Genomic DNA, 26,717 nt, shown 5'->3' on the forward strand with positions numbered 1-26,717 from the left:
TAATAAACTCTTTCTTACTTTGAAAATAAAAATGCTAACACTACAATTTGCCCCATAAACAATATCTATTTCCAATCTTAGGAAACAGGCCATTGTTCATTCTGGCTACTTCCTGCTGAGCTAAGGCAACATAGTTAAGGGGTCATCTGGTGAAATTTCTGATTCATAACTTGCAGGTATTGTCAGTTTACTTCAGGGGAGAATGGATTGCCTTTGACTGGGGTTCTTTTCCTCTAAAGGGTTTCATACATTTTGTGTTAGAATTTAAGTACACAGAGACAAGAGGTATTTAACAAGAATAAGAATAGATATAACATACAGGAAGATTACAAGCCTGGTTTGAAGAAGAGTTTGTAACCATGTCCCTATTCCTGAAGGTAGCCAACTGAATAGATCAAAGAAATTAAAATTCTTAGCCCGAGTAGTCATAGCCTGGACTTGATCATGTAAGTGATCTAGGAGAGAAGAGATGTTACCACATTCTTCAGATACAACATTCTGTTTTGACCATAGCACAAGATCCCCCTTGTGAGATGGTGAGGATATCTAGGGCTATTCTATTTTGTAGTACTGCTTTGCATTAAAGCCATGTCTGCATTTATGAGTATTATACTATTATAGCTGTCCTTTATGTCTGGGCAACAGAGGTGTTTAATGCATCTATCTTGGCAATTACATCTTCAAAACAAAGACTGTGACTACATGATCATACAATTGGAAAAGAGAGTGAATCCACTGAGCTTGTACCAAGGGTAGATTACCTCCATATGCAAAAGCTTACTATGAATTGTTCCTTGAGTCCGAGGTAATCCTAGAGTGTGTCATTCTTTCCATCCAGGTGAGAGCTAGGACCATAAATTAGACCCACAGACCCATTGGTTTCTATTAGGGGTGACCCAATATATTCCATGGCTCAGATTCTAGTCCATTCCATACCAATCACTAGCTAATAAAGTGATGGTTACAACTTTCAGAGAGTAAATGTCCCATTTTGCATGCCAAGGAAGGGAGAGATATGTAACAGGAAATAATTTTTCTGTTCCCAACAAGGTAGAACTTTCTGGCCCAGTCTTCCATATCCTGGGGTAAGCCAAACTATTCTATACCAAAGTTAAACATGTCCATCTTTTATTTTTTCAGTAAAATTTTCTTTCTTTATATCTAACCATGGGAATAACATAATGCTGCTCCATTGGTGGTCTTGTTAGAGAAAACATGACAGTGTCTTGTTTGGGTTAAGTTTATTGGCCAGTGACTAAGATCAGTGGTGATGGTATCATCACACTAGGTTCCTTCTGCATACCTATTAATAATGAACTGAAGAGCCATCCAGTCTGTCTCCTGTAAGGGGGATATCCACCATGACACCCAGAGACCTAGATATAGGCAGCTGGCCACAAATCCAGCAGTTAGACTTGTTCATAGAAACGGATATGATTGGCCCCACTGCAAGAAGAGATTACTTTCTCAAGTTGTTACTGCAAAGGCATATTAAGGCCATGGAAAAATGGAAAACAAGGAACATCATAACGAAAATCTGACTAGAAAAAGTTCTTCAATATTTTAGGCCATCTAGTGGTTCAGGAGTATATTTATATTCAGGGTCATGAAGGGGTCCATCTAACAGGAGAGGTGTCTCCATCCCAGAACAGTTGCGGCTTGAATCTGGTGTATGAATATTTATCAATATTATTTACAATATTTATGTGCTGAATCCAAGGCTTCATTCCCTGCAACTTAAGAGAAGAATAAGTAACAAGCAATACCAAGTAAGGCCCAACTCATATAAGATTTAGTTGAGACTGAGGATGTTGGTCTTTCCAAGCTGGTAATGTTGTAAGGAGGTATCAATGGGGAACTTAAGATTACTAGAGGTATAATTATTGATTTCAGTCAAAGAAGCACCTAAAGACTCTACATATTGATTTGTAGATAATTCTGAACTGGGATGTATGTTACCAGCATATTCAGCTTTTGGAAATGACCTTCCAAAAGTCATTTTATAAGGGCTCACATCTAACCTGCTTCAGAGTGCTACTTTTATTCTCAGGAGGGCAACAGGTAAAGCTTTATCCCATTTTAAATGAGTTTCTAAGCAGATTTTGGCCAGGTTGTCTTTTTTTTTTTTTGGCAGTTTTGTTGATAAATATTCACACACCATACAAACCATCTAAAACATACAATCACTGGCTCACAGTATCATCACATTGTTGTGCATATGAACCCACAATCAATTTTAGAACATTTTCATTACTCCAGAAAAGAAATAAAAATAAAGGAGAAAACTGAAATCCTCCCATACCACTTATCCCTCCCTGTTATTAAACCATAGTATTAGCATGGTACATTTTTTACTGTTGATGAAAGGATATTGAAATATTACTGTTAACTATAGTCCATAGTTTGCAGTAGGTGCGTTTTCTTCCCATAAACCCCTGGTTCTGGTTTGAAATTGTTATGAACCCCAGAAAAGCCATGTTTTCTTTCCTAATTCAATCTTGTGGGGGCAGACCTATTGTTTATGGTTTGAACTTTGATTGTATTGTTTCCATGGAGATGTGACACACCCAATTGTGGGTGTGACCTTTTGATTGGAATGGAGATGTGACTCCACTCATTCAGGGTGGTCCTGAATCATTTACTAGAATCCTTTAAAAGGGGGGAACATTTTTGAGTAACCTCAGGTTCAGATGCTTAGAGAACAGTTGCTTCAGAGCTGATAGAGACATGAATATTTGGAGATACTTGGAGTGCCAACAGAGAGAATAGATACTGAGATCCAGGTAGAGCCCAGCAGATGTTGTCATGTGCTTTCCCATGAGATGCTAAGCAAGCCAGACCCCAGAGTTGTGTCCTGGAGGAGTGAAGTGAAGATCTACACATACTTAGAGAGGAAACCACTGGCATTAGAAGCTGGAAGCAATGGAACCAGCGACAAGGACCAGCATACCGCAGCCATGTGTCTCTCTACCTGACAGATGTATTCTGGACAGCATCCACCTTTCTTAAGTGAAGGTAACCTTTTAGTACCTTAACTTGGCAGCCTTTAGAACTGTAAGCTTGTAATGCAATAACTTCCCTTTTAAAAAGCTGTTCCATGTCTGATATATTGCATTCCAGCAGCTTTAACAAACCAAAGCACCCCTCTATTGTTAACTCCTTCTAATAGTGTCATACATTTGTCCTAGTTCATGAAGGAACTTTTTAAATATTTGTACAATTAATCATGGATATTGTCCACCACACGGCTCACTGTGTTTTAACCTCCAGCTTTTCTTCTAGTAACATATATGACTCTAAAGTTCCCCTTTCCACCACATTCACACACCATTCAGCATTGTTAATTGTTCTCGTGATAACATGCTACCCTAACCTCTGTCCATTTCAAAATATTTAAGTTCACCCTAGTTAAACATTCTGCACATATTAAGCAGCTGCTCCTCATTCTTTAGCCTCATTCTATATCCTTGTAACCTATGTTCTATATTTTGTGCCTTCGAGTTTACATATTAAAATTAGTTCATATCAGTGAGATCACTCAATATTTGTCCTTTTGTGTCTGACTTGTTTTACTTAACATAATATCCTCAAGATTCATCCATGTTGTTGCGTGCTTCAGGACTTCATTCCTTTTTAGGATGAAATAATATTCCATTATATATATTCCATGTATTGTTTATCCATTCATCTGTTGATGGACACGGATTGTTTTCATCTTTTGACAATTGTGAATAATGCTACCATGAACATTGGTGTGCAGCTTTGTGTTTGCATCCCTGCTTTCAGATCTTCTGGATGTATCCTGAGAAGCAGGATTGCCAGGTGTTTTTGTTTGAAAACTGCCAGAATGTGATATGCCAGAAACAGAATGGCTTTTAAAAAGGGAAATTTCTTAAGTTATGAATTTACAGTTCTAAGGCAGTGAAGATGTCCAAATTAATGCAAGCTATAAAAATATTCAATCTAAGGCATCCAGGGAAAGATACCTTGGTTCAAGAAGGCTGATGACATTCAAGTTTCTTTCTGAGCTGTAAAGACACATGGGGAGATCTGCTAGCTTTTTCTTCAATGGCTTCCCCGGGGTTCTCTTCATTCTGTTGGCTTTGTCAGTTCTGGTGGCTCTGGTGGCTCTACAGCTTTTTCCAAAATGGTTCCCTCTTAAAGGGCTCCAGTAAGCAACCCACCTTGAACAGATGGAGACACATCTCCATGGAAATCATCTAATCAAAAATTACCACCCACAATTGGGTGGGTCACATCTCCATGTATAATCAAAAAGCTCCTACCCAGCAATATTGAATGAGGATTAAGGGACATGGCTTTTCTGGCATCCACAACCGATTCAAACTGGCACACCAGGTCATAAGACAACTCTATACTTACAGGCTGTCTTCTAAAGTTCGACTCGTGCATTCTGTTTTTCCTGCCGACTCTGGCCTTTAAGCAGAATGTAGGTGCCAGTTTGGGCTTCAGAGTCTTGAAACACTTTTAACAATCTTTGCCATGAAACTGGTCCCTTGTTGCCTTGAACAGAAAGCAGAAGTCCAAATCTAGGAATAATGTATTAAAGTAAACATTTTACAACTTCTTGTGCCTTTTTTGTCTGACAAAGTAAAAGCTTCTACCCATCCAGTAAAAATATTCACAAATACTAGCCAATACCTGAAGTTTCCTGAAAGTTTTGGCATTACTGTAAAATCTCTCTGCCAGTCCTCCTCACTGTTTATGCCTCTTTGCAATGGACAGTGACTAATACTTTGGGATGCATTACTGCATCTATCAGTTATAAAATTAGATCTACATGTTTTATGTCCTTGTTGTGTTTCACAGACTATGGTCTTTCCAAATTACTCTGTGAACATGCAAAATGGTGAAAACATATCTTAATGTAGGTGACTCTGTCCTGCACTCAGCTGTGGGGCTCTTAGGAGGGCAACTAACCCTGTCCTTTGTGCTGATTTTCCTGGTGGAAAAGGCTTTGCCTCCAGTACCTCTGAGGGTGATAATATCTTGCTTTGCATTTACCTTGGTTTATGTAACTACTCTCATCAGTGAATATTTCTAGGTCTGAATCCGCTAGTGGAACATCCATTAGTCCTGGTCTGCTTGAATAGACTTTGTCCAATAGCTGAACACAGTCGTTTTGGGCATTCAAAATTCTTTTGAATGTAAAAAGAATTTACATTCTTTTTAATTTCTGGGAGAAGGGTGGCAGGATTGAGCTTATCTATACTCTTTAAGATAACATTTGGCTTGCCCAGCAGCACTGCCTGTTAGTGGCTAAGCATTTTCATTGTAAGCCATTGTCCCTTTTTTTGTTCTAATACAGTAAGTACTTAATGGGAAATAAGAACATGTTGGAGACCCTAGGCTAAACTTTTCAGTTTTGTAACCAGTGCTCTGTTGGCAATAGTGCCAGCTGAACCCTGTCCCAGGTTCAATAGTCTTGTCACTACAACAATATAGATAAACCAGAGGACCAGTAGGAATATGTAGTAAAGTTTATTAATGAGAGAAAAAGTATACCTCCCTTGGATGTGTTCAAGGGAGAAGCTCACACTGAAGTAGGTTAGCTTGTTTTACAGGAAAATTTTACTGGTGGCAGGTTTCCATAGTAACCTTTGCACACCAGGGGTTTACAGGGTTTGTATTAACCAGGTGCTTGTAGGGCTAGCATTGTTTCAGGAAGAGATAACTATTGATGCTTGTGTCTAGCCTGTCACATTTCCAAAATTTGTCATTGTGCAGATGTTTAACAATCTATATGATGCCAGGCTTTCTGTTATTAACTAAGTCCACTTTGGGTCCATTATTTTACAAGCTTTTATGGTTTGTGGAGGTTTCAGGGCTTTAGGGGAAGTTTTTGTCTCAGGAAGTTTGCAGCTTTGCATTCATTCCTTTGAGCTAGATAAGAAACTAGAGACTTGCTGTTGTCCATTAACTCTTTTAAGAGCTGGATAGGAAACCAGGGGCCTGCAATTGCCCATTAACTCTTTAAGACTTAGATAGGAAACAACAACTCTAGAGTTGTCCTGTTTCAGCTTCTTGAAGGAGTTCACAGTGGATCTACTGCATGTAAATAAGCAGGCCATCCCAGGGCCACTGTGTCAAGCTGTTTTGGAAAGTCAGCCACTGATTATAAACTTCTTCCTAAAGGCTGCATTAGCACTCATAAGGCGCACTTTTCATGTACTAATGGGTCAAATTCTTTCACAAGATCAGGTAGCCTCAAGATTGGAGCTGACATCAATTTGTTGTTTAAACTTTGAAGGCAATGGTGCATTCTGGTGTTCATTTTAAAGGATCTTTTCCATTTCTCTTCTTGGCTAGATATAAGGGTTTGTCTGTTAATCCAATATTGGGTATCCACAGTCGACAGTAGCCAGCTATACCTAAGAATACTGAGTTCCTTGTTTGGTGTGGCTACTTGCCAGAGGACTTCTTTTTCTATTAGGTAGCAGAGCTCTTTGTCTTTTAGAGAGCTTCAATACTATTTGACATGGGTCTTTGTAATCTGAGCTTTCCCTCAGATACTTTAAATCCTTTCTCTGCTAGCCTATAAAAGTCCTTGTGGAACTTTACTCCCAGAAGATCTGTGAACATGGCTCGTCTGAAAAGAGTCAGGGTATTTTAAAATCTTGAGGCCACACAATCCGACAATTCTGCTCTTTTACTCCTGCATCAGGTTCCTTCCATTAAAATGTAGAGTTGTTGTGAGTTCATATTTAATGAGATGCAATAAAAATGCATTCTTTAACTCTAAAACCATGAATCAGTTATATGCGTCGGAAATATTGATGAAGAGTATATATAGATTAAGTACTATTAGATATATATCTTTTGCTATGTGATTTATAGCTCTTAAATTTTGGACAAATTTGTAAGTCCCTAGTTCTGTAACTGAGATGTTAAGATTTAAGGGATGATTATGATTCCTAAATTATTACATAGATATTCCTTTTTACTTTCTGGTATATTAGAGTAGACAGAGGGAAATACCTGAAATCTCTGAATTGTAATCCATCTGCGTCGATCTCTGATAATAGTTGTATAGTCTTTACCTTGTGCCCTTGTGATTGTTAAAACCTTGTGACTAACCTTCATTTGTACCCATTTATCCAGTTTTTCAACTTAAGAGTCTTGTAATCTTTAAAGACAGACCCTAATATTTATTTACGAAGGATCTTGGGTCAGCTCAGAGCTAACCCATCCAAAGCCCAAAGTTACCTTGATAACCAAGACTGGATCTAATCAAAATGGGCCCACCTGACATGCACAGTAGTTTAGGGAGAGTCACCTATAGCTCATAATAATACTAAAAATCACATCCATTATCATATGAAGGCTGCCATTTTCTTACATATGCTCTCTAAGCATGTAATCAATCTGTGCATGCTCAATAATTAGATCACCTCTAATTACATCATCTGAGGCCCCTGTGCTCATTATCCTAAAACCTGCCATCTTTTTATGCTATAAAACTATCAATATTACTGCAGTTCAGGGAGACAGATTTTTGGGCCAATAGTCCATCTAATTTCCTGCTTCATGCCTAGCAAAATAAACTCTTTCTCTCTTTGAGACCCTCGTGTCTCAGAAATTGGTCATTTGAGTGCATGGACAAATGACCTTTGTCTGGTATCAGTTTTAGCACTGGTAAAGTAGAAGTGGTAAAGCCTGACTGACAGGGTCTCATTAGACCCTATTCAAGAAATCTTTTTAATCAACGGCAAAATGCCCTCTCTGGCTTCTCAGTCTAAGGGAATATTGCTTTAAATGTGGTGGAATGATGTCTTACTGTGACTTTTTGCATACAGATTGCTTGAACTTGTGAGCTCATTTCAGAGAGAGAGAAAGATGGGGAGAGACAGAGACAGAGGCTTGCAAATAAATTTGCAAGTCAATTGAACATCTCCAATGGAGCACTGTGGGAAGAATAGGTCATTAACAACTTCAGATACACCCACATGACGGACTGATTCCTTGGAATTGCAATTAAGTTTCTGTTTTAAAACAGAATAAGTGGCTCTCATATTCACCAGGAAATTTACTAATGTCTTACCCACTTGAAGTGAGTCCTGAGTTGCAGCAAGGGATGATTTCCAACTGGTGGAAGGAGATCCTGGGCCCTGTTCCTCCAGGTCACTAATTTCGTCCCTTGCTAGCTGTGAGAGTTGGACTGCTGGGTGGGGTATCCCAGTTCTTCCCTTCCTGGTGAGACCCCTTGGGCATTCCCATTTCCAGTCTTTCCCCCTTACAGTAAGCAATTGTTGGGAGCTTAATGATCTTCTTGGGGCCCTTGGGATTCCTACCCTTCATGATGCATCTTCATTTATACATTCCCTGTCTTGCAGCCTTAGAGTAACTAAAATTCTTGCTGAGCATCTCAACTAGAATATTAGTTTGGAGGTTTGCTGTGACATGCTGTTTTTGTTGTTTTTCATAGGCAGATTCTCGATTATGAAAAACTCTAAAGGCAATTTCTACAAGCTCAAATGTTGGTTTACCTAATCCTCCTTCAAGCTTTTGCAATTTCTGAAGAATGTTGGGGCACTCTGGCAAATAAAGGACTGATTTACACTGTGTTGGTTTATTGGGTCTTCTGGGCTTTTATTAGCAAACTTACGGTAAGCTTCGAATAGCATTCCCAGAAATTCTGACAGATCTTCCTCTGGACAACTTCTTGAACTTTACTGAAGTTATTTTGTTTAGGCATTTATTTCTAAGCTCCACAGTTGTGCATGCATTATAGTGGTCAAGATTCATTCTGTCCCCCTGTTCACTGGGGTTCCAGTTTGGATCAACTACTGGCATGGCTTGACTTCCGGGGACATGAACTGGATTGTTTGGATTAATATTAACCAGAGAGTCAGCATAATCCTGTGCTTTTTTCAAAAGTAGCCATTTCTCCTCAGAAATTAACAAAACATTCAATAAAGATTGAATATTGGTTCGATTGGGTTGTACATGCCAAATATTAATTTAAAAAGCTTTTCCATTTTCCTGGTATTCTCTCAATGACTAGGAGCTCTATCCTTCCAATTGTAGAGGTCAGAAGTGGAGAGTGGTGCATGCACATATAAATATCCTCTTGGTTGGCCCTGGTCATCTATTCCAGCTGGCACTTGTCAGAGAGGAAACTGTCCCTGATTTTGCCCTCCAGAGGTAGAGGCACCCTATCTGGAAGTCATGCCACTCTGGGTATGAGATGGGGAGGTCGTTTTGGGGGAGTTCAAAGGCATGCCAGGCTCTTCCTCATTTCTCCAAGAAGGAGTTGGAAGAGGAAGGAGTGCTAAAGATGCAGACTCCAACAGAAAAGGGTGGTGGAGTGCAGAAGCTGTTGATCCTGGCAGAAGCGGTTGGGGAGCAGCAGGTATCTGCACAGGGCCTTCAGATGTTCCTGTAGAAGGGGCACTTCCCAAATCTAGGTTCATTTCATGGGACTGAGGAGGATTATTTACACTGGCAGGAAGACTGGGGAAATTTCCCAAATGAGCCTCCCCAAAGTGATTATTCAATTACTTTTTTTTCTTTCGGAAAACAAGTTTTATTTAAATAAGAGTTCAAATACATTACATAACATTTAAACTGAAGTGGGGGAAACCCAAAAACCAGTTTTATTCAACATGGCATTGGGCAGCTGTTGCTAATAAAATGCAAGCTCTCCAGCTAGCTATATGACCAATACATCAGTCTGAAATGTGTTCCCTTGTCAAAGGTGTAACTCTGATAGAAGATTGGCCTCACATTCTGGTGGCTCTTCCTTTGGCCAACTCTTAGCTAGGATATTATGTCTGGTCAAAATGAACAAAGACCTTGATGGCAAGCCAGATGTTCTATTACCTCACTAGAGGGAAGGTGGCCTCCCTCAGCTCTGCCTACCTGATCAGCTTGGATACACTATGTTCTAGTTTGCTAGCTTCCAGAATGCAACACACCAGAGATGGATTGGCTTTTAATAAAAGGGGATTTATTTTGTTAGTTCTTCAGAGGAAAGGCAGCTAACTTTCAACTGACGTTCTTTCTTATGTGGGAAGACGCAAGGCGATCTCTGCTGGCCTTCTCTCCAGGCCTCTGGGTTCCAACAACTTTCACCGGGGTGATTCCTTTCTGCATCTCCAAAGGCCTGGGCTGAGCTGTGAGTGCTGAGATGAGGTATGCTGAGCTACTTGGGCTGTGCTACGTTGTGCTCTCTCGTTTAAGCATCAGCCAATTAAGTCAAATGTCATTCATTGCAGCAGGCATGCCTTCTAGCCTACTGCAGATGTAATGAGTGACAGATGAGATTCACATACCATTGGCTCATGTCCACAGCAACAGAACTAGGTACCTTCACCTGGCCAAGTTGACAACTGAATCTAACTACCACACACTAGATCTTTCTTTTGCTACCCAAAGTCTCCTTTCTGGTGGAGTAACAAGTGCCCGCTGGCAATGGTGCCAACTGAGCCTCAATCCAGCTTTGTTAGTCTTGAAACTAAAAGAATTTAGAGATGAGAGGGCCAGTAGATATAAGTAGTAAAGTTTATTAAAAAAAGAATTTATCAAAGAGTACACATTAGAGAGGTTAGCACAGATGTGTGCAAGGGAGGGACATGCACTGAGTAGAGTGAGCCAGCTTGTTTTGTAGGAAGGTTTTGTTGGCAGCAGGTTTTCCTCGCAACATTTGAATACTAGGTGTCTTTGTTCCTGGAGGCTATAGCTAGCAGAATTCTTGGTTTGTTGACATATACCTAAAATCTGTCTTTGGGCAAATGGTTAGCAATCTTTTTGACCGTATGCTTCCTATTATTATCTAAGCGTTTTCTTTGGGCCCAGAATTTTATACACTTTTATGGTTTGGGGAAGTTTCAATGGTTTGGGGAGGTTTGGGGGCTTTAGGGGAAATTTTTGTCCCAGGAAGTTTGTAGCTAAAGTTCGCAGCTCTGTATTAGTTCCTTTGAGCTAGATAAGAAACAGGGTGCTTGCAGTTGTCTGTTAACTCTTTCAGAGATAAATAGGAAGTCAGGAGCTTACAGTTGTCCTATTTTATCCTGCTTCAGTGGTACCGCTGCTGTGACTGTCTTACCCTATCTTTTCTCAGTGCCGCTAAGGGCTGGTCAGGTGGTGACATTCTCTCAGGGCAGGGAACTCTGCAGAGGGGTGGGCAAGGAACTTCTGGCCAAACATAGCTGACTGTGATCATAGAGTCCTGAGCATGACTGAAACATCATGCTATTCCTTTGTTTCAGGCTGACACTGCCAGGCCCCTACTGCTTGACCTTTTTTTAAATGAGGGACTTGAAGACTAGACAGTTTGGTTCTTTCCAGTTTATTGGATGATAGAGTTATACCGGTCCAAGTTAAAAACAGACCCCACAAACATTAAGGACTCCCAAGTCAATAGGCCAAGCCCTTGGTCTTTTTTTTTAATTTCTTTTTTTAAACAGAAACATTTTATTAAGACCCTGTGTTCAGGGTTTTTTTTTTAATACAGTAAAATTGCTTATTTGATGAGAACTTTTTGTGTGTGTGTGGTTTTTAAAAAATTTTTAAAATTAATTTTTAAAAAATATAACAAGCAAAAACCTTCTTAACATATGATCGTTCTGTTCTACATATATAATCAGTAACTCACAATATCATCACATAGTTGCATATTCATCGTCATGATCATTTCTTAGAACACTTGCATCAATTCAGAAAAAGAAATAAAAAGAAAACATAAAAAAATTCATACATACCATACCCCTTGCCCCTCCCTTTCATTGATCACTAGCATTTCAATCTACTAAGTGTATTTTAACTGTTGTTCCCCCTATTATTTATTTCTATTCCATTTGTTTACTCGTCTGTTTATAAGGTAGATAAAATGAGCTTCAGACACAAGGTTTTCACAATCACACAGTCGCATTGTGAAAGCTATGTCATTAGACAATCATCTTCAAGAAACATGGCTACTGGAATACAGCTCTACATTTTCAGGCAGTTCCCTCCAGCCTCTCTATTACCTCTTGACTAACAAGGTGATATCTGTTTGTTTTGTAAGAATAACCTCCAGGATAACCTCTCGACTCTGTTTGGAATCTCTCAGCCATTGACACTTTAGTTTGTCTCATTTTTCTCTTCCCCCTTTTGGTCGAGAAGGTTTTCTCAATCCCTTGATGCTGACTCTTGGCTCATTCTAGGATTTCTGTCCCACATTGCCAGGAAGGTCCACACTCCTGGAAGTCATGTCCCATGTAGACAGGGGAAGGGCAGTGAGTTTGCTTGTTGTATTGGCTATAGAGAGAGGCCACATCTGAGCAACAAAAGAGGTTCTCTAGGGGGTGACTCTTAGGCCTGATTTTAAATAGGTTTGGTCTATCCTTTGTGGGGTTAAGTTTCATATGAATAAACCCCAAGATTGGGGGCTCAGCCTATTGCTTTGGTTGTCCCCACTGCTTGTGAGAATATCAAGAATTCAACTTGGGGACGTTGAATTTTCCCCCTTTCTCACCATTCCCCCAAGGGGACTTTCAAGTCCTTGATCTTGAGGCTTGCTCTTGTGAAGCTTATTTATATAGCAGAGAAGTTTAGCCTACCTATAGCTGTGCCTTAGGATTACTCACAGAAAACCTCTTATGTTTGCTCAGATGTGGCCCCTCTCTCTCTAAACCCAACTCTGCAAGTGAAATCATTACCTTCCCCTCTACATGAGATGTGACATCCAGGGGCAAAAGTCTCCCTGGCAACATGGGATGTGACTCCCAGGGATGCGCCTGGACTTAGCCCTTTGGGATTGACAATGACTTTCTGATGAAAAGGGGGAAAAATCGTGTAACAAAATAAGGTTTTAATGACAGTTCAAATAGAGTTCAGAGGTTATTCTGGGGGTTACTCTTATGCAAGCTTCAGCTAGATATTGCTATTTGCCATGGTTTGTCAAATACCAACCAAAACTGTTCCTGCCAACACTAAAGAGCTCTATGTGAGATTCCATGAAAGTTCTGCGCACTATGATTACCTTCCAGAACGCTACAATCTCCCGATGGGTTCCTAGGCCAGATAAGTCCTGAAACCCAGAGGGCCCAGTCTCTCCAGAACATCAACCTCCAATCCTATATTATTGATAGCACTTTCCAACTTGAAAAACTTAGAATAGGCATAGCCCAAATCCCCCTGAAGATTGAAGAAGGATCAAAGGAGAAGAAGGAGTTATAACAGAGAAGATAGGATTTAATAAATGAGTATGACTGCTGAATCATTACATTGATATTTCTTTGAGTCTCCAGTGTCTTGTAGCAGCTAGAAAGAAAAACCTAAAATTGTGGAATTGTAACCCATACCAAACTCTGAAATCTGTTCCATAACTACTTGTTACAATGTACCTTGAAATGTATTGCTTTCTTGTGTATATATTTCACAATTTTAAAATGTTAAAAAAAAAGTGGATCCCAAATGGTTTCATTATACAAGCTGTGAAGATTTTAAACTTGTGACAAGGGACAGAAGGGAAATTTTCTACTTATTGAAAGGAAATTCACACTTAAGCTTCAGTGAGTCACAAGCACTTAAAACCCACAAGCCTTCAGCTGGTCATCCTAAGCCAGTCCAGTCTCTACAAGGAACTGACATATGTTCTTGCGCTGGCCACCCTGTAGTGGAATCACTTCTCCATATTCTGGATGCTCAATTACAGTACCATTGCACACAATTTCTTCTGAAATGCCTTCACTAGTTTCTTTTTTTTTTTTTTGCCACTAACAAGGATTTATTTTTCCATTGAACAAGATTATAGCTCTCTGAATTGTCTATTTAGCTGCAATTCCATCCAAGATTTATGATAATTGAGTCCCCCTCATAACAAAAACAAGACTCCTAGGAAAAGAAAACTGCACTCAAAGAAAAAAAAAACTTTTAAAACTCCAAAATAATCACATTTCACAAAAAAGGCTCAGAGACAACACTAGTTTCTTTTTATTGTAACTATCAACGATCCCCTGGACAGTGGCCTCCTGCTGTTTCTATGTTGAATTCTTAATATAATCCTCAGTCCTGGCATGAAGCAGGTCAACACCCTGACTCATATCAGCAAAGGGGCTGAAATAGTGGAGGTTCTGCATGCTGGACCTAGGATATGATTCTTCTTCCCAGGTGGAAACGGCCTATGGAAGACCGCGGTGGGAGAAGGTCACAAAGCAAGCGGACTCGGGGTGGCTGCCAAGTCCTTGGCTGTAGCTCAATGATTGGGGCCTCAATTGGCTTTTTTAAAAAAATCTAATTAAATTAATTAATTAATTATTCTCAATGGGCTTTTATACCCATCAGAAGCCAAAGAGAGATAATCACCTTAGTTAACAGGGAACAGAAGTCTGGAGAATGTCCGTAGCTTATTTTAGTTATTTCATCCTGTGACACCTGGGAAAGGTGCCTCCAAGCCTAGAGAGAGAGATAAAAAGCTTGTTCATATATGGGAGGTCTGAGGCAACAAAGCTTATTCAGGTCTGGGTGCAGAGTCTACATTTACATACTGCTGCTGACTTTATATTTACGTATTGCTCCTTTGTGAGATTAAGAGTTCCCTTAATGAGATTAAGAAGAAGCCTGCTTCTAGCTTAACGTTATAATCAAAGGCTGTTTTAAAGTTTACATTCTAAGCCTACTTTACAATTTCCAGCTTGCTTACAGTTTTAGAATTATATTTAAAAGTTACTGTTACATTACTTTCCTGGTCACTTCAGACATTCCCCAATCTGGGGCCCAGAAGTCTCAGCCACCACTTTCCCTGCTTGGGACTCAGGAGTCCTGGTCAGGAGCTGAGGGCATGCTCCAGCTGAAGGACTAGGAATCCTGACCACTGTCTTTTCAGCCTGGAGTTCAGGAGCCTCAGGCAGCATTATCTTAACCTGGGTATAACCGAGAAATCAGGATTTAAGAGATATTTTGGTTACTGAATCATTATATTGATATTCCTTTTTGCTTTCTGGTTTATTGGAGTAGACAGAGGGAAATACCTGAAATCTCTAAATTGTAATCTAGCTGCCTTGATCTCTGATAATGATTGTATAGTCTTTATCTTCTGCCCCATGTTTATTAATGAGGGGTCTTGGGTCAGCCCAAAACTGACCCACCCCAAGTCCAAAGTTATCTTGATAACCAAGACTGGATCTAATCAAAGTGGGCCTGCCTGACATGTGCAGTAGTTTAGACTTTAATGTGTAAGGCAGCACCTGGTCAGCTGATTGGGCAAGTGCTGGACTATCTGTTGCTCTGAGGACATTTCATGGACTTAAATCATGATTACATTGATTGCATCCACAGCTGATTGCATTTATAATCAGCCAAGGGGAGTGTCTTCTGCAATGAGTGACACTTAATATAATCACTAGAAGGCTTTTAAGGAGGATTCAGAAGAGAAAGCTCTTTTTCCTGCTTCAGCCAGTGAGCCTCTCCTGTGGAGTTCACCCAGACCTTTCATTGGAGTCATCAGCTTCACAGCCTGCCCTATGGATTTTATACTCTTCCATTCCTACAGTTGTCTGACCAGCCTCTCCTAAGAGTTTGTTGAGGAACTTCAATGAAGTTGCCAGCTTGTGGCCTGCCCTACAGACCTTGGACTCTACATTCCCACAGTTATGTGAGACACTTTTATACATTTTATACCTATGGATATTTTCTCCTGATTCTGTTTCTCTAGAGAACCCTAGCTAATACACTCAGAATCTCAGGTGTCACATAAACACTTGAAGTTTCAGGAAATGACCAGGTTATATACAAATAGCTCATTATCTCAGAATTTAGATATAACAGTTACAATTCCTGAATACACATGACTGCTGCTTACAATCTAGAACCCTTTATAATAGGCCCCAACCTGATAACACATTCTCTTGACTTCAATTCTCTGGGTTTGTGTATTATAGTTAATCCATATAAGTGAGGCATGATAATATTTGCCTTTTTGTTTCTTACATTTCATTCAACATACAGTCCTTAAGTTCATCCACCTACTTGCATGTCTCACAGCTTTATTCCTTCTTATAGCTGCTCATTAGTCCATTGTATGCATATACCACAGTTCCCCCTTCCATCCCTCAGTCATTATACCCTTAGGTCACCTCCATTCATTGTGAACTGGTGAGCACTGCAGCCATAGACACCAGTGAGCCAGCACTTTCCTAACCTAGGGGCTGGGGGCCTCCTTTGTCTCTTCTTGAGCTAAAAGCTCAGGAAATCTCAAAGAGAAGCTAGGGGCTTGGCTGGTGGGTAAAATGCCATGTCCAAAATATTCTCTCTGCAGCTTTTCACTCTGAGCTAGAGCCATAAAACACTGCACATATGGAATTTCATCCCATTTGTTTATTCCCTTACAAAATAAATCTGTCTACAATGTAGCATTGTATTCTATTGATCCTTGACCACTTCTGGCCATCCTCTAATTCGTATTGAGGCCAAATCACTTCACATAAACATTTTATGCATTTCTTTGTCATGGGCTCATACCTGAATTGCTTAAGAATTGCAGTGCTTAAGAATGCAATTTAAAGGATCATCCTTCTTATTTTCCTTAGACTTTTCACATTTTTAATTGTTTTTTAAGACATTAAACTTTTTAAATACTCTTTAGAAAACTTCAGAGATAAGACAAAACTAGACACAAAACAAGAATGAAGAACTGAATCCAAAGCTTAGGCAAAAAATTTCAGTGACTTTCCCTTATGCCAGGGGCTGCTCCCTTCCCAGACCAACAAATTTCCAAGTGCAGTATCCTGCTTAACAGCTTTGACAGGAATTAATGTGCCACTGAACACCCAAACTGAATAGGGCTTGGATATATATACATTCATCCAGACTCATACACCAAATCTGTTTTCTTCTGCAGCCAGCCACCACTGGAATTCTAGATGCCTAGAACAAGAAATTCTCTTGTTCAGCTCTAGGAGAAAAAATTCTCTGGCCAAGACTCATGAATATCTTACCTTAGGGGTCCAAAACTCCACGGAGCAGCATGCTGTTCAGACATTGGGGCCCCATATTGGGTGTCAAGCTGAAGATGAGGTCTGTCTCCCCCAAATCTGGGTTCATAGCTCCATGCAGCTTAATGCACAGACCTAACAAATAGGCTGTGGAGGAAAAGAAGGTTTATTTATGCTGATGGGAGGGCAGAGGAAACTTCCCAAACCTGCCTCCTCCTAGTGATTTTTCAGTTGGCTTTTATACACCTTAGAGACAAAGCAAGATAATTATCTTGGGCAACAACTAATGGGTTTGGAGAACTTCATTAATTCCTTATCGCAGTTACTTACTACTTCTTTTAGGATGCACATCCTTTAAGATACCTGGGGCATGGTGCCTCCAAGTCTGGGTGATAGATGAAAGAACATAAACTCTGGTGGTTAATGTACAGCTCAGTTGGTGCCTGTTCATGTCTGGGTACATATTTTTCATATTGTTCCTATGAGAGACTAAACTCAAACACACAGCTTGCTCACAGATTTTTTTTTTAATTTTTAAAAAATATTTTTATTGATAAAACTTAACATACAAACATTCTTAACATACAAACATTCCATACATGCTTGCTTACAGTTTTAAGGTTATGTTTAAAATGCTAACAGTGGGACAGATTTTGGGCCAATAAAAATTATTGAGTGTGTGCAGATTGATTACATACTTAGTCACAGAATGTATGTAAGAAAATCATGGCCCTAATATGATGATGGCTGTGATTTTTAGTATTGTAATGAGGTATAGGTGATTTGTAGATTAAAATTTAAACTACTGCACATGTGAGGTAGGCCCATTTTGGTTAGATCCAGTCTTGGTTATCAAGGTAACTTTGGACTTGGGGTGGGTTAGTTCTGGGTTGACCCAAGTCCCTTCATTAATAAATATCAGAGCCATCTCTAGTGAATATAAGACTGTAAAGTTGAAAAACTAGATAAAAGGGTACAAATGAAGGTTAGTCAAAACAGTTTTACTATCACAGGGGCAGAAAATAAAGGCTATACAATCATTATCAAAGATCAAGGCAGCTGGGTTATAATTTAGAGGTTTCGAGTATTTCCTTCTGTCTACTCAATATACCAGAAAGCAAAAAGGTGTATCTATATAATGATTCAGTAATCAAAATCATCCCTTAAATTCTAATTTCTTGGTTACATAATGGTTGTGGATAGTGGGCTAAAGTTTCCTAGACTGGTTGTCACTGATAGTCGCTCAGAGTTTCTTGGTCATTGTCCATTTGTATATTCAGTTTCTCAGTGTATTGCAGTTTTTGTGAGGTAACATTAATTTTGTATGCTTGTTTGTTCATTTTGGAGGAAACAATAGAGGTAGATCTTAAAGGTTGCCATGTATAGCCTGAGAAATTTTTAAAGAAAGTGTGGTGGCTCTGTGATGTCATCAACGTTTCAAGATTTTTCTGTCTTCTAGCTCTGTCAGTCATCAATCTGTGGCTTCCATCTCTGGACAGGGAAGTTGTTCCAATTTTCTTCTTCTTTCAGCCAGCAGGGAAGAGTGAAGGGCCAGGGAACTATGTACCAATTCTTTTCAAAGCAAAGTCTAGAAGTGATACATACATCACTTTTGCTCATATTCTGTTGGCCCAGAATGCAATCATTTAGATACATATGCAAGGGAAATATAGTCCTTAATTACGCAGTCATGTGTCCCTCTACAACTATTTTATTATAGTTGAGACGGTAACAGTTCCTCATGCCTGTGGTGAAGTCCTTCATGCTCATTGGGTTATCCTGATTACATTAGTGATGCAAGAATGTCCAGGTCTGGCTGTCTGTACATTAGTAGGTTTTGAAATCTGTAAGAGGAGGAGACCTCTGGGAAGAAAGGTAGATATTCTATAAAATGGGCAAATGGGAGCTCAAGTATTGAACTTAGATTTTCTACTGGAAAACCATTATTTTTCCTCTGTACTGTGAAGAGGAACTCCAAGTCTCAGTAATGAAATGTGATGACTAATAAAGGGAACTGTATTAGCCTGGGTCCTCTCCAAAGCAGAGGCTGAGGCCAGGATTAAAGTGCTGGCCCCTCTTTAATAAGCGGAGGTGCAAGTTCAAGGCAGGAAGAATAAAATAAAAAGGGAAGCAAAGCAAGGAAGATGGGAAGCATTTAGTGCATTGTATCACTGTGCTGGTTACTGGTTCACAATGAGCTAGAAAGAGACAAGGGACCCAGAAGATTGTTCAACAGGAGTGTTCATTCAGCATGCAGTACTTCTCTAAATGGTCGCAGATAGAAACCACACCTTGGAACAGCTAACAGGCAAAAGACAGGGTGGGGGATTTATTTGCTTATTCCCTCCAATTTCCTATTACCTATTGATCAATGCTCACCCCACAGGAAGGAAATTCTCCCTTACTCCCAGATTGCATTAGCTGGCCCCTTATCAGCCACTCAGATTGACTACATCCCATGCTCTGAAATGGGGGTTCCATATAAGCCCATAAGTGGACAGGTGACCTGACAGAGGTGGTATACAAATCAAGAGAGAAAAAGAAGAAGAAACTAAGATTTCCTGGTCTGCCTAGCAAATTATTGCATTGTGAGAAAAAAACCAACCATACTTATTTTCTCCCTGGAAGGAGTAGTAAGTCAGAACTTTTGGTGTAGATTGATTCTTTCTTGAAAAATTATTATTAGAGCTGTTGTGGGTTTACAGAACAACTGTGCATAAAATAATTGTCATGCTACTCTTGCCTGGAGTGTAAATTCTGGGAGGAGGCTAACCCTGGAGAGGACTTTCCCAAGTCAGTCTTTCTCAGCTAAAGCATGACCAGGGACCCATAAAGAAGGTATAGTCTGGCTCCAAAGTACCCTGTGGAAAGGATCAGGAAGGGCACCAAAAGCTTCTCCAATGGCTTCCTAAAAGTAAGGTTTCCTGGTCTGCCCAGCAAATCATTGCATTGTGAGAAAAAAAAACACTTATTTTCTCCCTGGAAGGAGCAGTAAGTCAGAACTTTTGGTGTAGATTGATTCTTTCTTGAAAAATTATTATTAGAGGAGTTGCATGTTTACAGAACAATTGTGCATAAAATAAAGGATTTCCATACACCATGCCACTACCAACACTTGGCATTGATGTGGAACATTTGTTACAATTGATAATAGCACAGTTTTAAATTGTACTATTAGTTAATAGCTATGGTTTAACTTAGTAGTTCACTGCTTGTGTAGTTCCATGGAGTTTAAAAAATTTTTGTTGTGCTACCATCACCACCACCCATCACCAAAGTATTTCCATCATTTCAGATAGGAATCTTGTGTATTTTAAGCCTTAATTTCCCATTTCATATCCCCACCCTATCCCCTGATAACCCTTATTCTAGATTCTGACTCTATGAGTTTGCTAATTTTGTTTCAAAACAGTGAGATTGTACAATAGTTGTTAGTTTGTAACTGGCTTATTTCATTCAACATGATATCTTTAAGGTTCATCCATGTTGTCACATATATCAGGACTTCATTCCTTTCTACAGCTGAGTAATATTCCATTGTATGTATATACCACATTTAATTTAACCATTCATCATTTGATGGACACTTGGGTTGCTTCCATGCTTTGGCAATTGTGAATAATGCTGTTATGAAAGTTGGTATGCAAGTATCTGTTATAGCTCCTGCTTTCAGTTCTTTTGTGTATATATCTTGTAATAGAATTTTAGGTCAATAATGGAAGTTCTACATATAGCTTTCTGAGAACTGCCAAACTGTCTTCTGCAGTGGCTGTACCATTTACATTGTCATGAATGAATGTTTCTATTTCTCTGCATGCTTCCCAATATCTTGTATTTTCCTTTTTTTTTCACAGCAGCCATTCAAATGGGTCTGAAATGGTATCTCATTGTGGTTTTGATTTGCATTTTCTTGAAGGCTAATGATGTTGAGCATCTTTTCATGTGCTTTCTGGCCATTGGTTTATCTCCTTTGGAGAGATGCCTGTTCAAACCTTTTGTCTATTTTTAAATTGGGTTGTCTTTTTGCTGTTAAGCTAAAGGATTTCTTTATATATTCTGGATATTACTCCTTTTTATCAGATATATAGTTTCTAAATGTTTTCTCCCATTTTGTTGGTTGTCATGTTACTTTCATGATAAAGTCCTTTGAGGTGCAATTTTTTTTTTAATTTTGATGAGGTCCTGCTTATCTATTTTTTCTTTTGTTGCTTGTGCTTTGCATGTAAAGTCTAAAAAACCATTGCCTAATACAAGATCCTGATGATGTGTCCCTATATTTTCTTCTACTAGTTTGATAGTTCTAGCTCTAATATTAAGGTCTATGATCCATTTTGGGTTGATTTTTATATATGATGTGAGGTAGGGATCCTTTTTTTTTTTTTTTGCAAATGGAGATCAAATTTTCTCAGTACCATTTGTTGAAAAGACTATCCTTTCTTAATTGAGTGGTCTTTGCCAACTTCTCAAAAATCAGTTGGCCATAAAGATGAGGGTTGATTTCTGAGCTCTCAATTCTATTCCATTGGTCTCTATATCTGTCCTTGTGCTGGTACCATGCTGTTTTGATTATTGTGGCTTAGTTTGTGTTTTCTATTTTTATCCTCTTTCTTTGCATTGGCTGTCATGTCCTGTTTCTTTGTCTTACGCTCTTTTACTGTACAGTGTACCTTTTGATATTTTAAAATGTTAACTCTGTGATTTACTGCCTATGATGTCTGTTTCTTAGTTTTGTAACCAACTAGTGATAGGACAGGGATTTTCTCGAGCTTCAGTCCTCCGATCTGGAAGTTCTACTCAAGGGAAATACAGTGTGCAGGGTTTCCCCTGTCTTTATTTGCCTCTGTCTTGTCCTGGGCTTTTGTTTGTTAGCTGTCTTGGAGTTCCTCTATTTACAGGAGTTTGGTTGTCCCCTTTGTTCTCCTGGAGACAGATGCCTCTCTCCCAGGCATTTGATGCCAGCAAGGCTTTGTCCCAGACTGTCCACCTCTTTAGATTTTCTTAAGAGTAAAGTAGGCAGAAAATTTACTAAGAATATGTGTAAGGACATGTGGGTACTCTCACAAAGACAGAGGTGAGAAAGGCAAAAGGCCCACCTTTTATAGTCCTTTCATTGTCATGCTACTCTTACCTGGAGTGTAAATTCTGGGAGGAGGCTAACCCTGGAGAGGACTTTCCCAAGTCAGTCTTTCTCAGCCAAAACACGACCAGGGACCCATAAAGAAGGTATAGACTGGCTCCAAAGTACCCTGTGGAAAGGATCACAAAGGGCACCAAAAGCTTCTCCAATGGCTTCCTAAAACTAAAGTTTCCTGGTCTTCCCAGCAAATTTGCTAAAGGTCCCCTGCAGCTCAGAAGAAGTGCTCTGTATTTAAATCTCCACCACCCCTGCCCCTGTCCAGGGAGGGTTGAAACAGTAGCAGTTGCTGTCTTTATCTGGGATGGGTTGAAGCTATAACAGTCCTCAGAACTGGGACCCAGCAATCCGAATTTGCTAATTAAAAGCTATGATCAAAAAAAAGAATGAATCGTGATCATTTATTGGCTGTGTCCACCCCTGTTCTTGGAGAAGAGGATTTTTATGTCCCTTTGTCTCACCAACCGTTAGCCAGGGACTGTGCCCCATGGCAGCCTGCTTCAAGAGTGGGGGTGGGCACCAGAAGCCACCATGTGGAGAGAGAAATTTGTAGTTCTTTATTGCAATTTATCTGCCTCTTCCTTCTGCTTTTCCCTGGATGCTGTACGGTGTTCTTCTGTCCTTTGGAGTTTCAAAACAGTTGTTTCAGACAGTTTCTGCCTGTTTTATAGTTGTTTTGGTGGGAGGACCAAATCCCAGAGCTTCCTACTCTACCATCTTCTCCAGAAGTCTCCTAGATTGACTCTTGACTGAAATGTTATCATCATCTAATCCAAGTTGTGTGTCTAACATGGTATGTTGTAGATACCAAAGATGCATGACATTGACACTGCCCTTCATGGAGGAATAAAAATATAAAACAGATAAAAAACATTATAACACTATACATGCTAATGGTCAAATGAGTGATGTGGAATTTAGAGGAGGGCAAAATTAGTAGGGATTAGGGTAAAAGAGAATTCTTCATGGAAGTGGTCAGATTTGATCTGGGCCTTAAAAGAAAGGCAGACTTATGTTTGGGGTAGGAGGAAGGGCATTCGGGGTTAGGGGCAATGACAGGTAAATGTACCTGGTAGGAAGGTACATGGTGAACAGTAACAACAAAAGCAATGGGTACATTCCCTTGTCTGAGAAAGAAATAGTGAGAAATGCAGTGCAAAGGTCCATTGACTATTCTTAAATGCTATGTTATGAAGCCTGAATTTCCCCCCTAAAGATAACGGAGAGTCAAAGTAAGGGATTTTGGCACTCAGGGAATGGGAAATTAGAGGGACATGTGTTGATGGGTTGGGGAAGGAGAGTTGGAAAAAGTCCCATTATGGAAACTATTACCCCAAGTAAGAACCGTCCTGGTGAGCCCTTCCCAAATTTCTGTCCCACAAAAAAGAAGGACACTTAGCTGAGTGGGTCACTCTTCCTTGGACAGTGAGGGAATAGCTAAGTGGGGTAGGTTGTTGAGGCAGTGCATTTCAAGGGGTGTAGGATAAAGAAAGAAACAGAAGGGCAATGTTGTAGTTTGCTGGCTTCCGGAATGCAACACACCAGAGACGGATTGGCTTTTAATAAAAGGGGATTTATTTTGTTAGTTCTTCAGAGGAAAGGCAGTTAACTTTCAACTGAGGTTCTTTCTTACGTGGGAAGGCACAGGATGGTCTCTGCTGGCCTTCTCTCTAGACCTCTGGGTTCCAACAACTTTCCCTGGGGTGATTTCTTTCTGCATCTCCAAAGGTCTGGGCTGAGCTGCGAGTGCTGAGATGAGGTATGCTGAGTTGCTTGGACTGTGCTATGTTGAGCTCTCTCATTGAAGCACCAGCCAATTAAGTCAAACATCATTCATTGCAGCAGGCACACCTCCTAGCCAACTGCAGATGTAAGGAGCAACAGATGAGGTTCACGTACCATTTGGCTCAGGTCCACAGCAACAGCACTAGGTACTTTCCCCTGGCCAAGTTGACAACTGAATCTAACTACCACAGGCAATAAGTGTATTTTTCTATGTTGTGGCTTTGAAAAATTTCTGTTCAAAGCAGACTAAAGATTTGGTCAACTTAATTCATTTTTGGGTCATTTTAATGCTATGTGGGAGGCAAAATCAGTGTGTGACAGGTCTGCTTTGAAGAACTATGGCAAGTAAATTTTATTTTTTTTAATCTGATCTAAAGGTTCTAAGATAAAGTGTGTGTGTGTGTGTGTGTATGTGTGTAACAGGGTGGGGGGAGGCAGTGGAGACAGAGACAGAGATATCTTGTCAAGAGACTGAGGTTCTGAGCAAGAGACTAAATGCACTTCAGGTCTCCTTCCAACCGTTCACCCTCTCCCCTCTCTTCCTATTAGGCCAATTTTGGATGTTTTTGGTGAACATTAGACCTTTGTTCTAACTTACTTTTAAAAAGGTCATTTTCTATTTTATTCCGTTTCCAAACACGGACCTGCTTCTAATCCACAGCACAGTTCATTTTAGGGCTGCCTGAAGATTGTGCCTTGGATGTTTTATGACTGCTACAATTTAGGTTTCAAATCATTTGGGATGTTTTCCCTGTAGTAACTTACCCTTCTAGAAAGTCTTTAGCTGCTACCCACACACCACATGAGTCATAACAAAATTGATTCAGAGCTAGTGAAACCTTTAAGAATAAAATTGTTATTAGTGAGAAAGGTTTAGATCAGGCACAACCAAGGAAGATTCTGTTTGGCTTGGGTTTAACAACCACAAAATACTTTTTTATTTTTGGGTGCATGGTCTGGGAATGGAACCTGGGTCTCCCGCATGAAAGGCGAGCATTCTACCACCGAGCCACCCGTGCACCAAAATACTTTTTTTTTAAAATAAAGTTTTCCCAGTACAATTCGAATCTATTTGTCTTGAAAAAATATTTTAGCATCAGTGGGATTTCTGTTAAAATTCAATGTGAGTAAATTGATTCCAGAGTTAAGGAGTGACCAGGTCAGTTTTATTTGATGTATGTGGTATGTATGTATGGGCCCCTTTTTCAGAAGGTTCCAGAGCTCCTAAAGACAGCTTTCCAGAACTTGCCATCAGGTTTTCAGTCTTATTTTTATTAAACTTGCTTAATGCAGTTAATATCATATTCTACTTTGTAAAAAGTCCCCACCCAGATTTCCTGCAATTCAATTTGTCAGTCCTTTTTCTGGTTACCTTTGCTATATAACAAATTACCTCAGAACTTAGGTGCTTAAAGCAATCATTTAAATTTACTTACAAATTTTGTTGGCTAGCAATTGGAAAAGGGCTCACCAGGACAGTTTTTACTTGGGGTGTCTCACACAGTTGAGATCAGATGTGTCCAGGAGCTGTGGTCATCCAAAGACTCGACTGAGCTATACATTCAAGGTGGTACATTATGTGGCACACAATCGATGCTGGCTGTTGGAAAGGAACTCCACTGGGGCAGCTGGCTTTCCCCAGAGCAAATATCCCAACAAAACCAGGTGGAAACCACCAGGGCTTTTTTGACCTAGTCTCTGAAGTCATAGAGTGACTGTGATGGTTTGAATTTGTGGACCCCAGAAAACCCACATCCTTTAATCCTCATTCAACATTGCTGGGTGGGAGTTTTTTGGTTATCCATGGAGATGTGACCCACTCAGTCTAACTTCTGATTAGATGCTTTCCATGGAGCTGTGTCTCCATCCATTTAAGGCAGGCTTGCTTACTGGAGCCCTTAAGAGGGAACCATTTTGGAAAGAGCTACAGAGCCTGTGCAGCCAGAGATCTTTGGAGATGAAGAAGGAAAATGCCCCAGGGGGAGCTTCATGAGCCAAGAGGCCTGGATAGAAAGCTAGCAGATGTTGCCATGTTTGCTATGTGCCGAGAGAAACCCAAAATGTCATTGGCCTTCTTAAAGGTACCTTTCCCTGGATGCCTTAGATTGGACATTCCTATAGCTTTCCTTTAGTTGGGACATTTTCACTCTTAGAACTGTAAACTAACAATTTATTAAATTCCAAAAAGCCATTCTGTTTCTGGTATATTGCATTCTGGCAGCTAGCAAACTAGAACAGTTTGGTTGAAGTAGTCACAGGCCCACTCACACTCAAGGAAAGAAGCAGAGATCCTGCCACTTGAGAGGAAGAGTATCAAATAATTTGCAGTCATTAAAAAAAAAGACAAACTGCTATAGTCCTATATAGCCTGCATTAAGGTCTCTCTGAACTCCTTTTTGGAGCTTCTTATCAAGTTCAGTTCTAACTCTGTTAGTACCTAGATATCCACTTAGTAGTTGATGCTTCTCCAGCTTCTCAGAACCTCATCATCATACTTTCTTTCCCATCTCTTTATATCTACTTGGACAAATTATTGTAGGCAACTATTCCCTGTTTTTAAGCACTTTCTTAGGTGATTTGATCTAAGTTAATAGATTCCTAACTTGCATGTGGAATGCCTGTCATCAAATTTTATTTTTATATTTCTTACTAAAGTAGAGATTTTAACATAATTGCTCATTCTTTGAAACATCTTTCACATGACTACATTACACATGAATCATACAGCATCATTACACTGAAAAGTCTCTGTTTTTCACCTAAATGGCATTAAATCGACCTATTTTAAACGATACAATGAAATTCCTACACAGCCAAATATTTTGCACAGTCCTTTAGAAACAATTGAAATGGGTTGGGTC

The 26,717-nt window shown here is 39.8% G+C and overlaps 1 long non-coding RNA gene across 2 annotated transcripts; it reads right to left on the bottom strand.

Annotated features, from left to right (window-relative positions):
• Positions 1 to 1,209: 1,209 nt before the first annotated feature.
• Positions 1,210 to 25,499, bottom strand: LOC143651288 (uncharacterized). 2 transcript variants are annotated; one of them, XR_013159955.1, is made up of 4 exons: positions 25,328 to 25,499; positions 16,941 to 17,084; positions 4,384 to 4,524; positions 1,210 to 1,736 (listed from the first exon to the last, which is right to left on the bottom strand). It is a non-coding gene; the product is annotated as an uncharacterized LOC143651288 (long non-coding RNA). The 2 variants fall into 2 exon arrangements; XR_013159954.1 differs by having other exon boundaries at positions 4,384 to 4,550.
• Between the last annotated feature and the right edge of the window lie 1,218 nt (positions 25,500 to 26,717).

The sequence above is a fragment of the Tamandua tetradactyla genome, chromosome 12, assembly GCF_023851605.1.
Source record: "Tamandua tetradactyla isolate mTamTet1 chromosome 12, mTamTet1.pri, whole genome shotgun sequence".
Taxonomy (NCBI): Eukaryota; Metazoa; Chordata; class Mammalia; order Pilosa; family Myrmecophagidae; genus Tamandua; species Tamandua tetradactyla.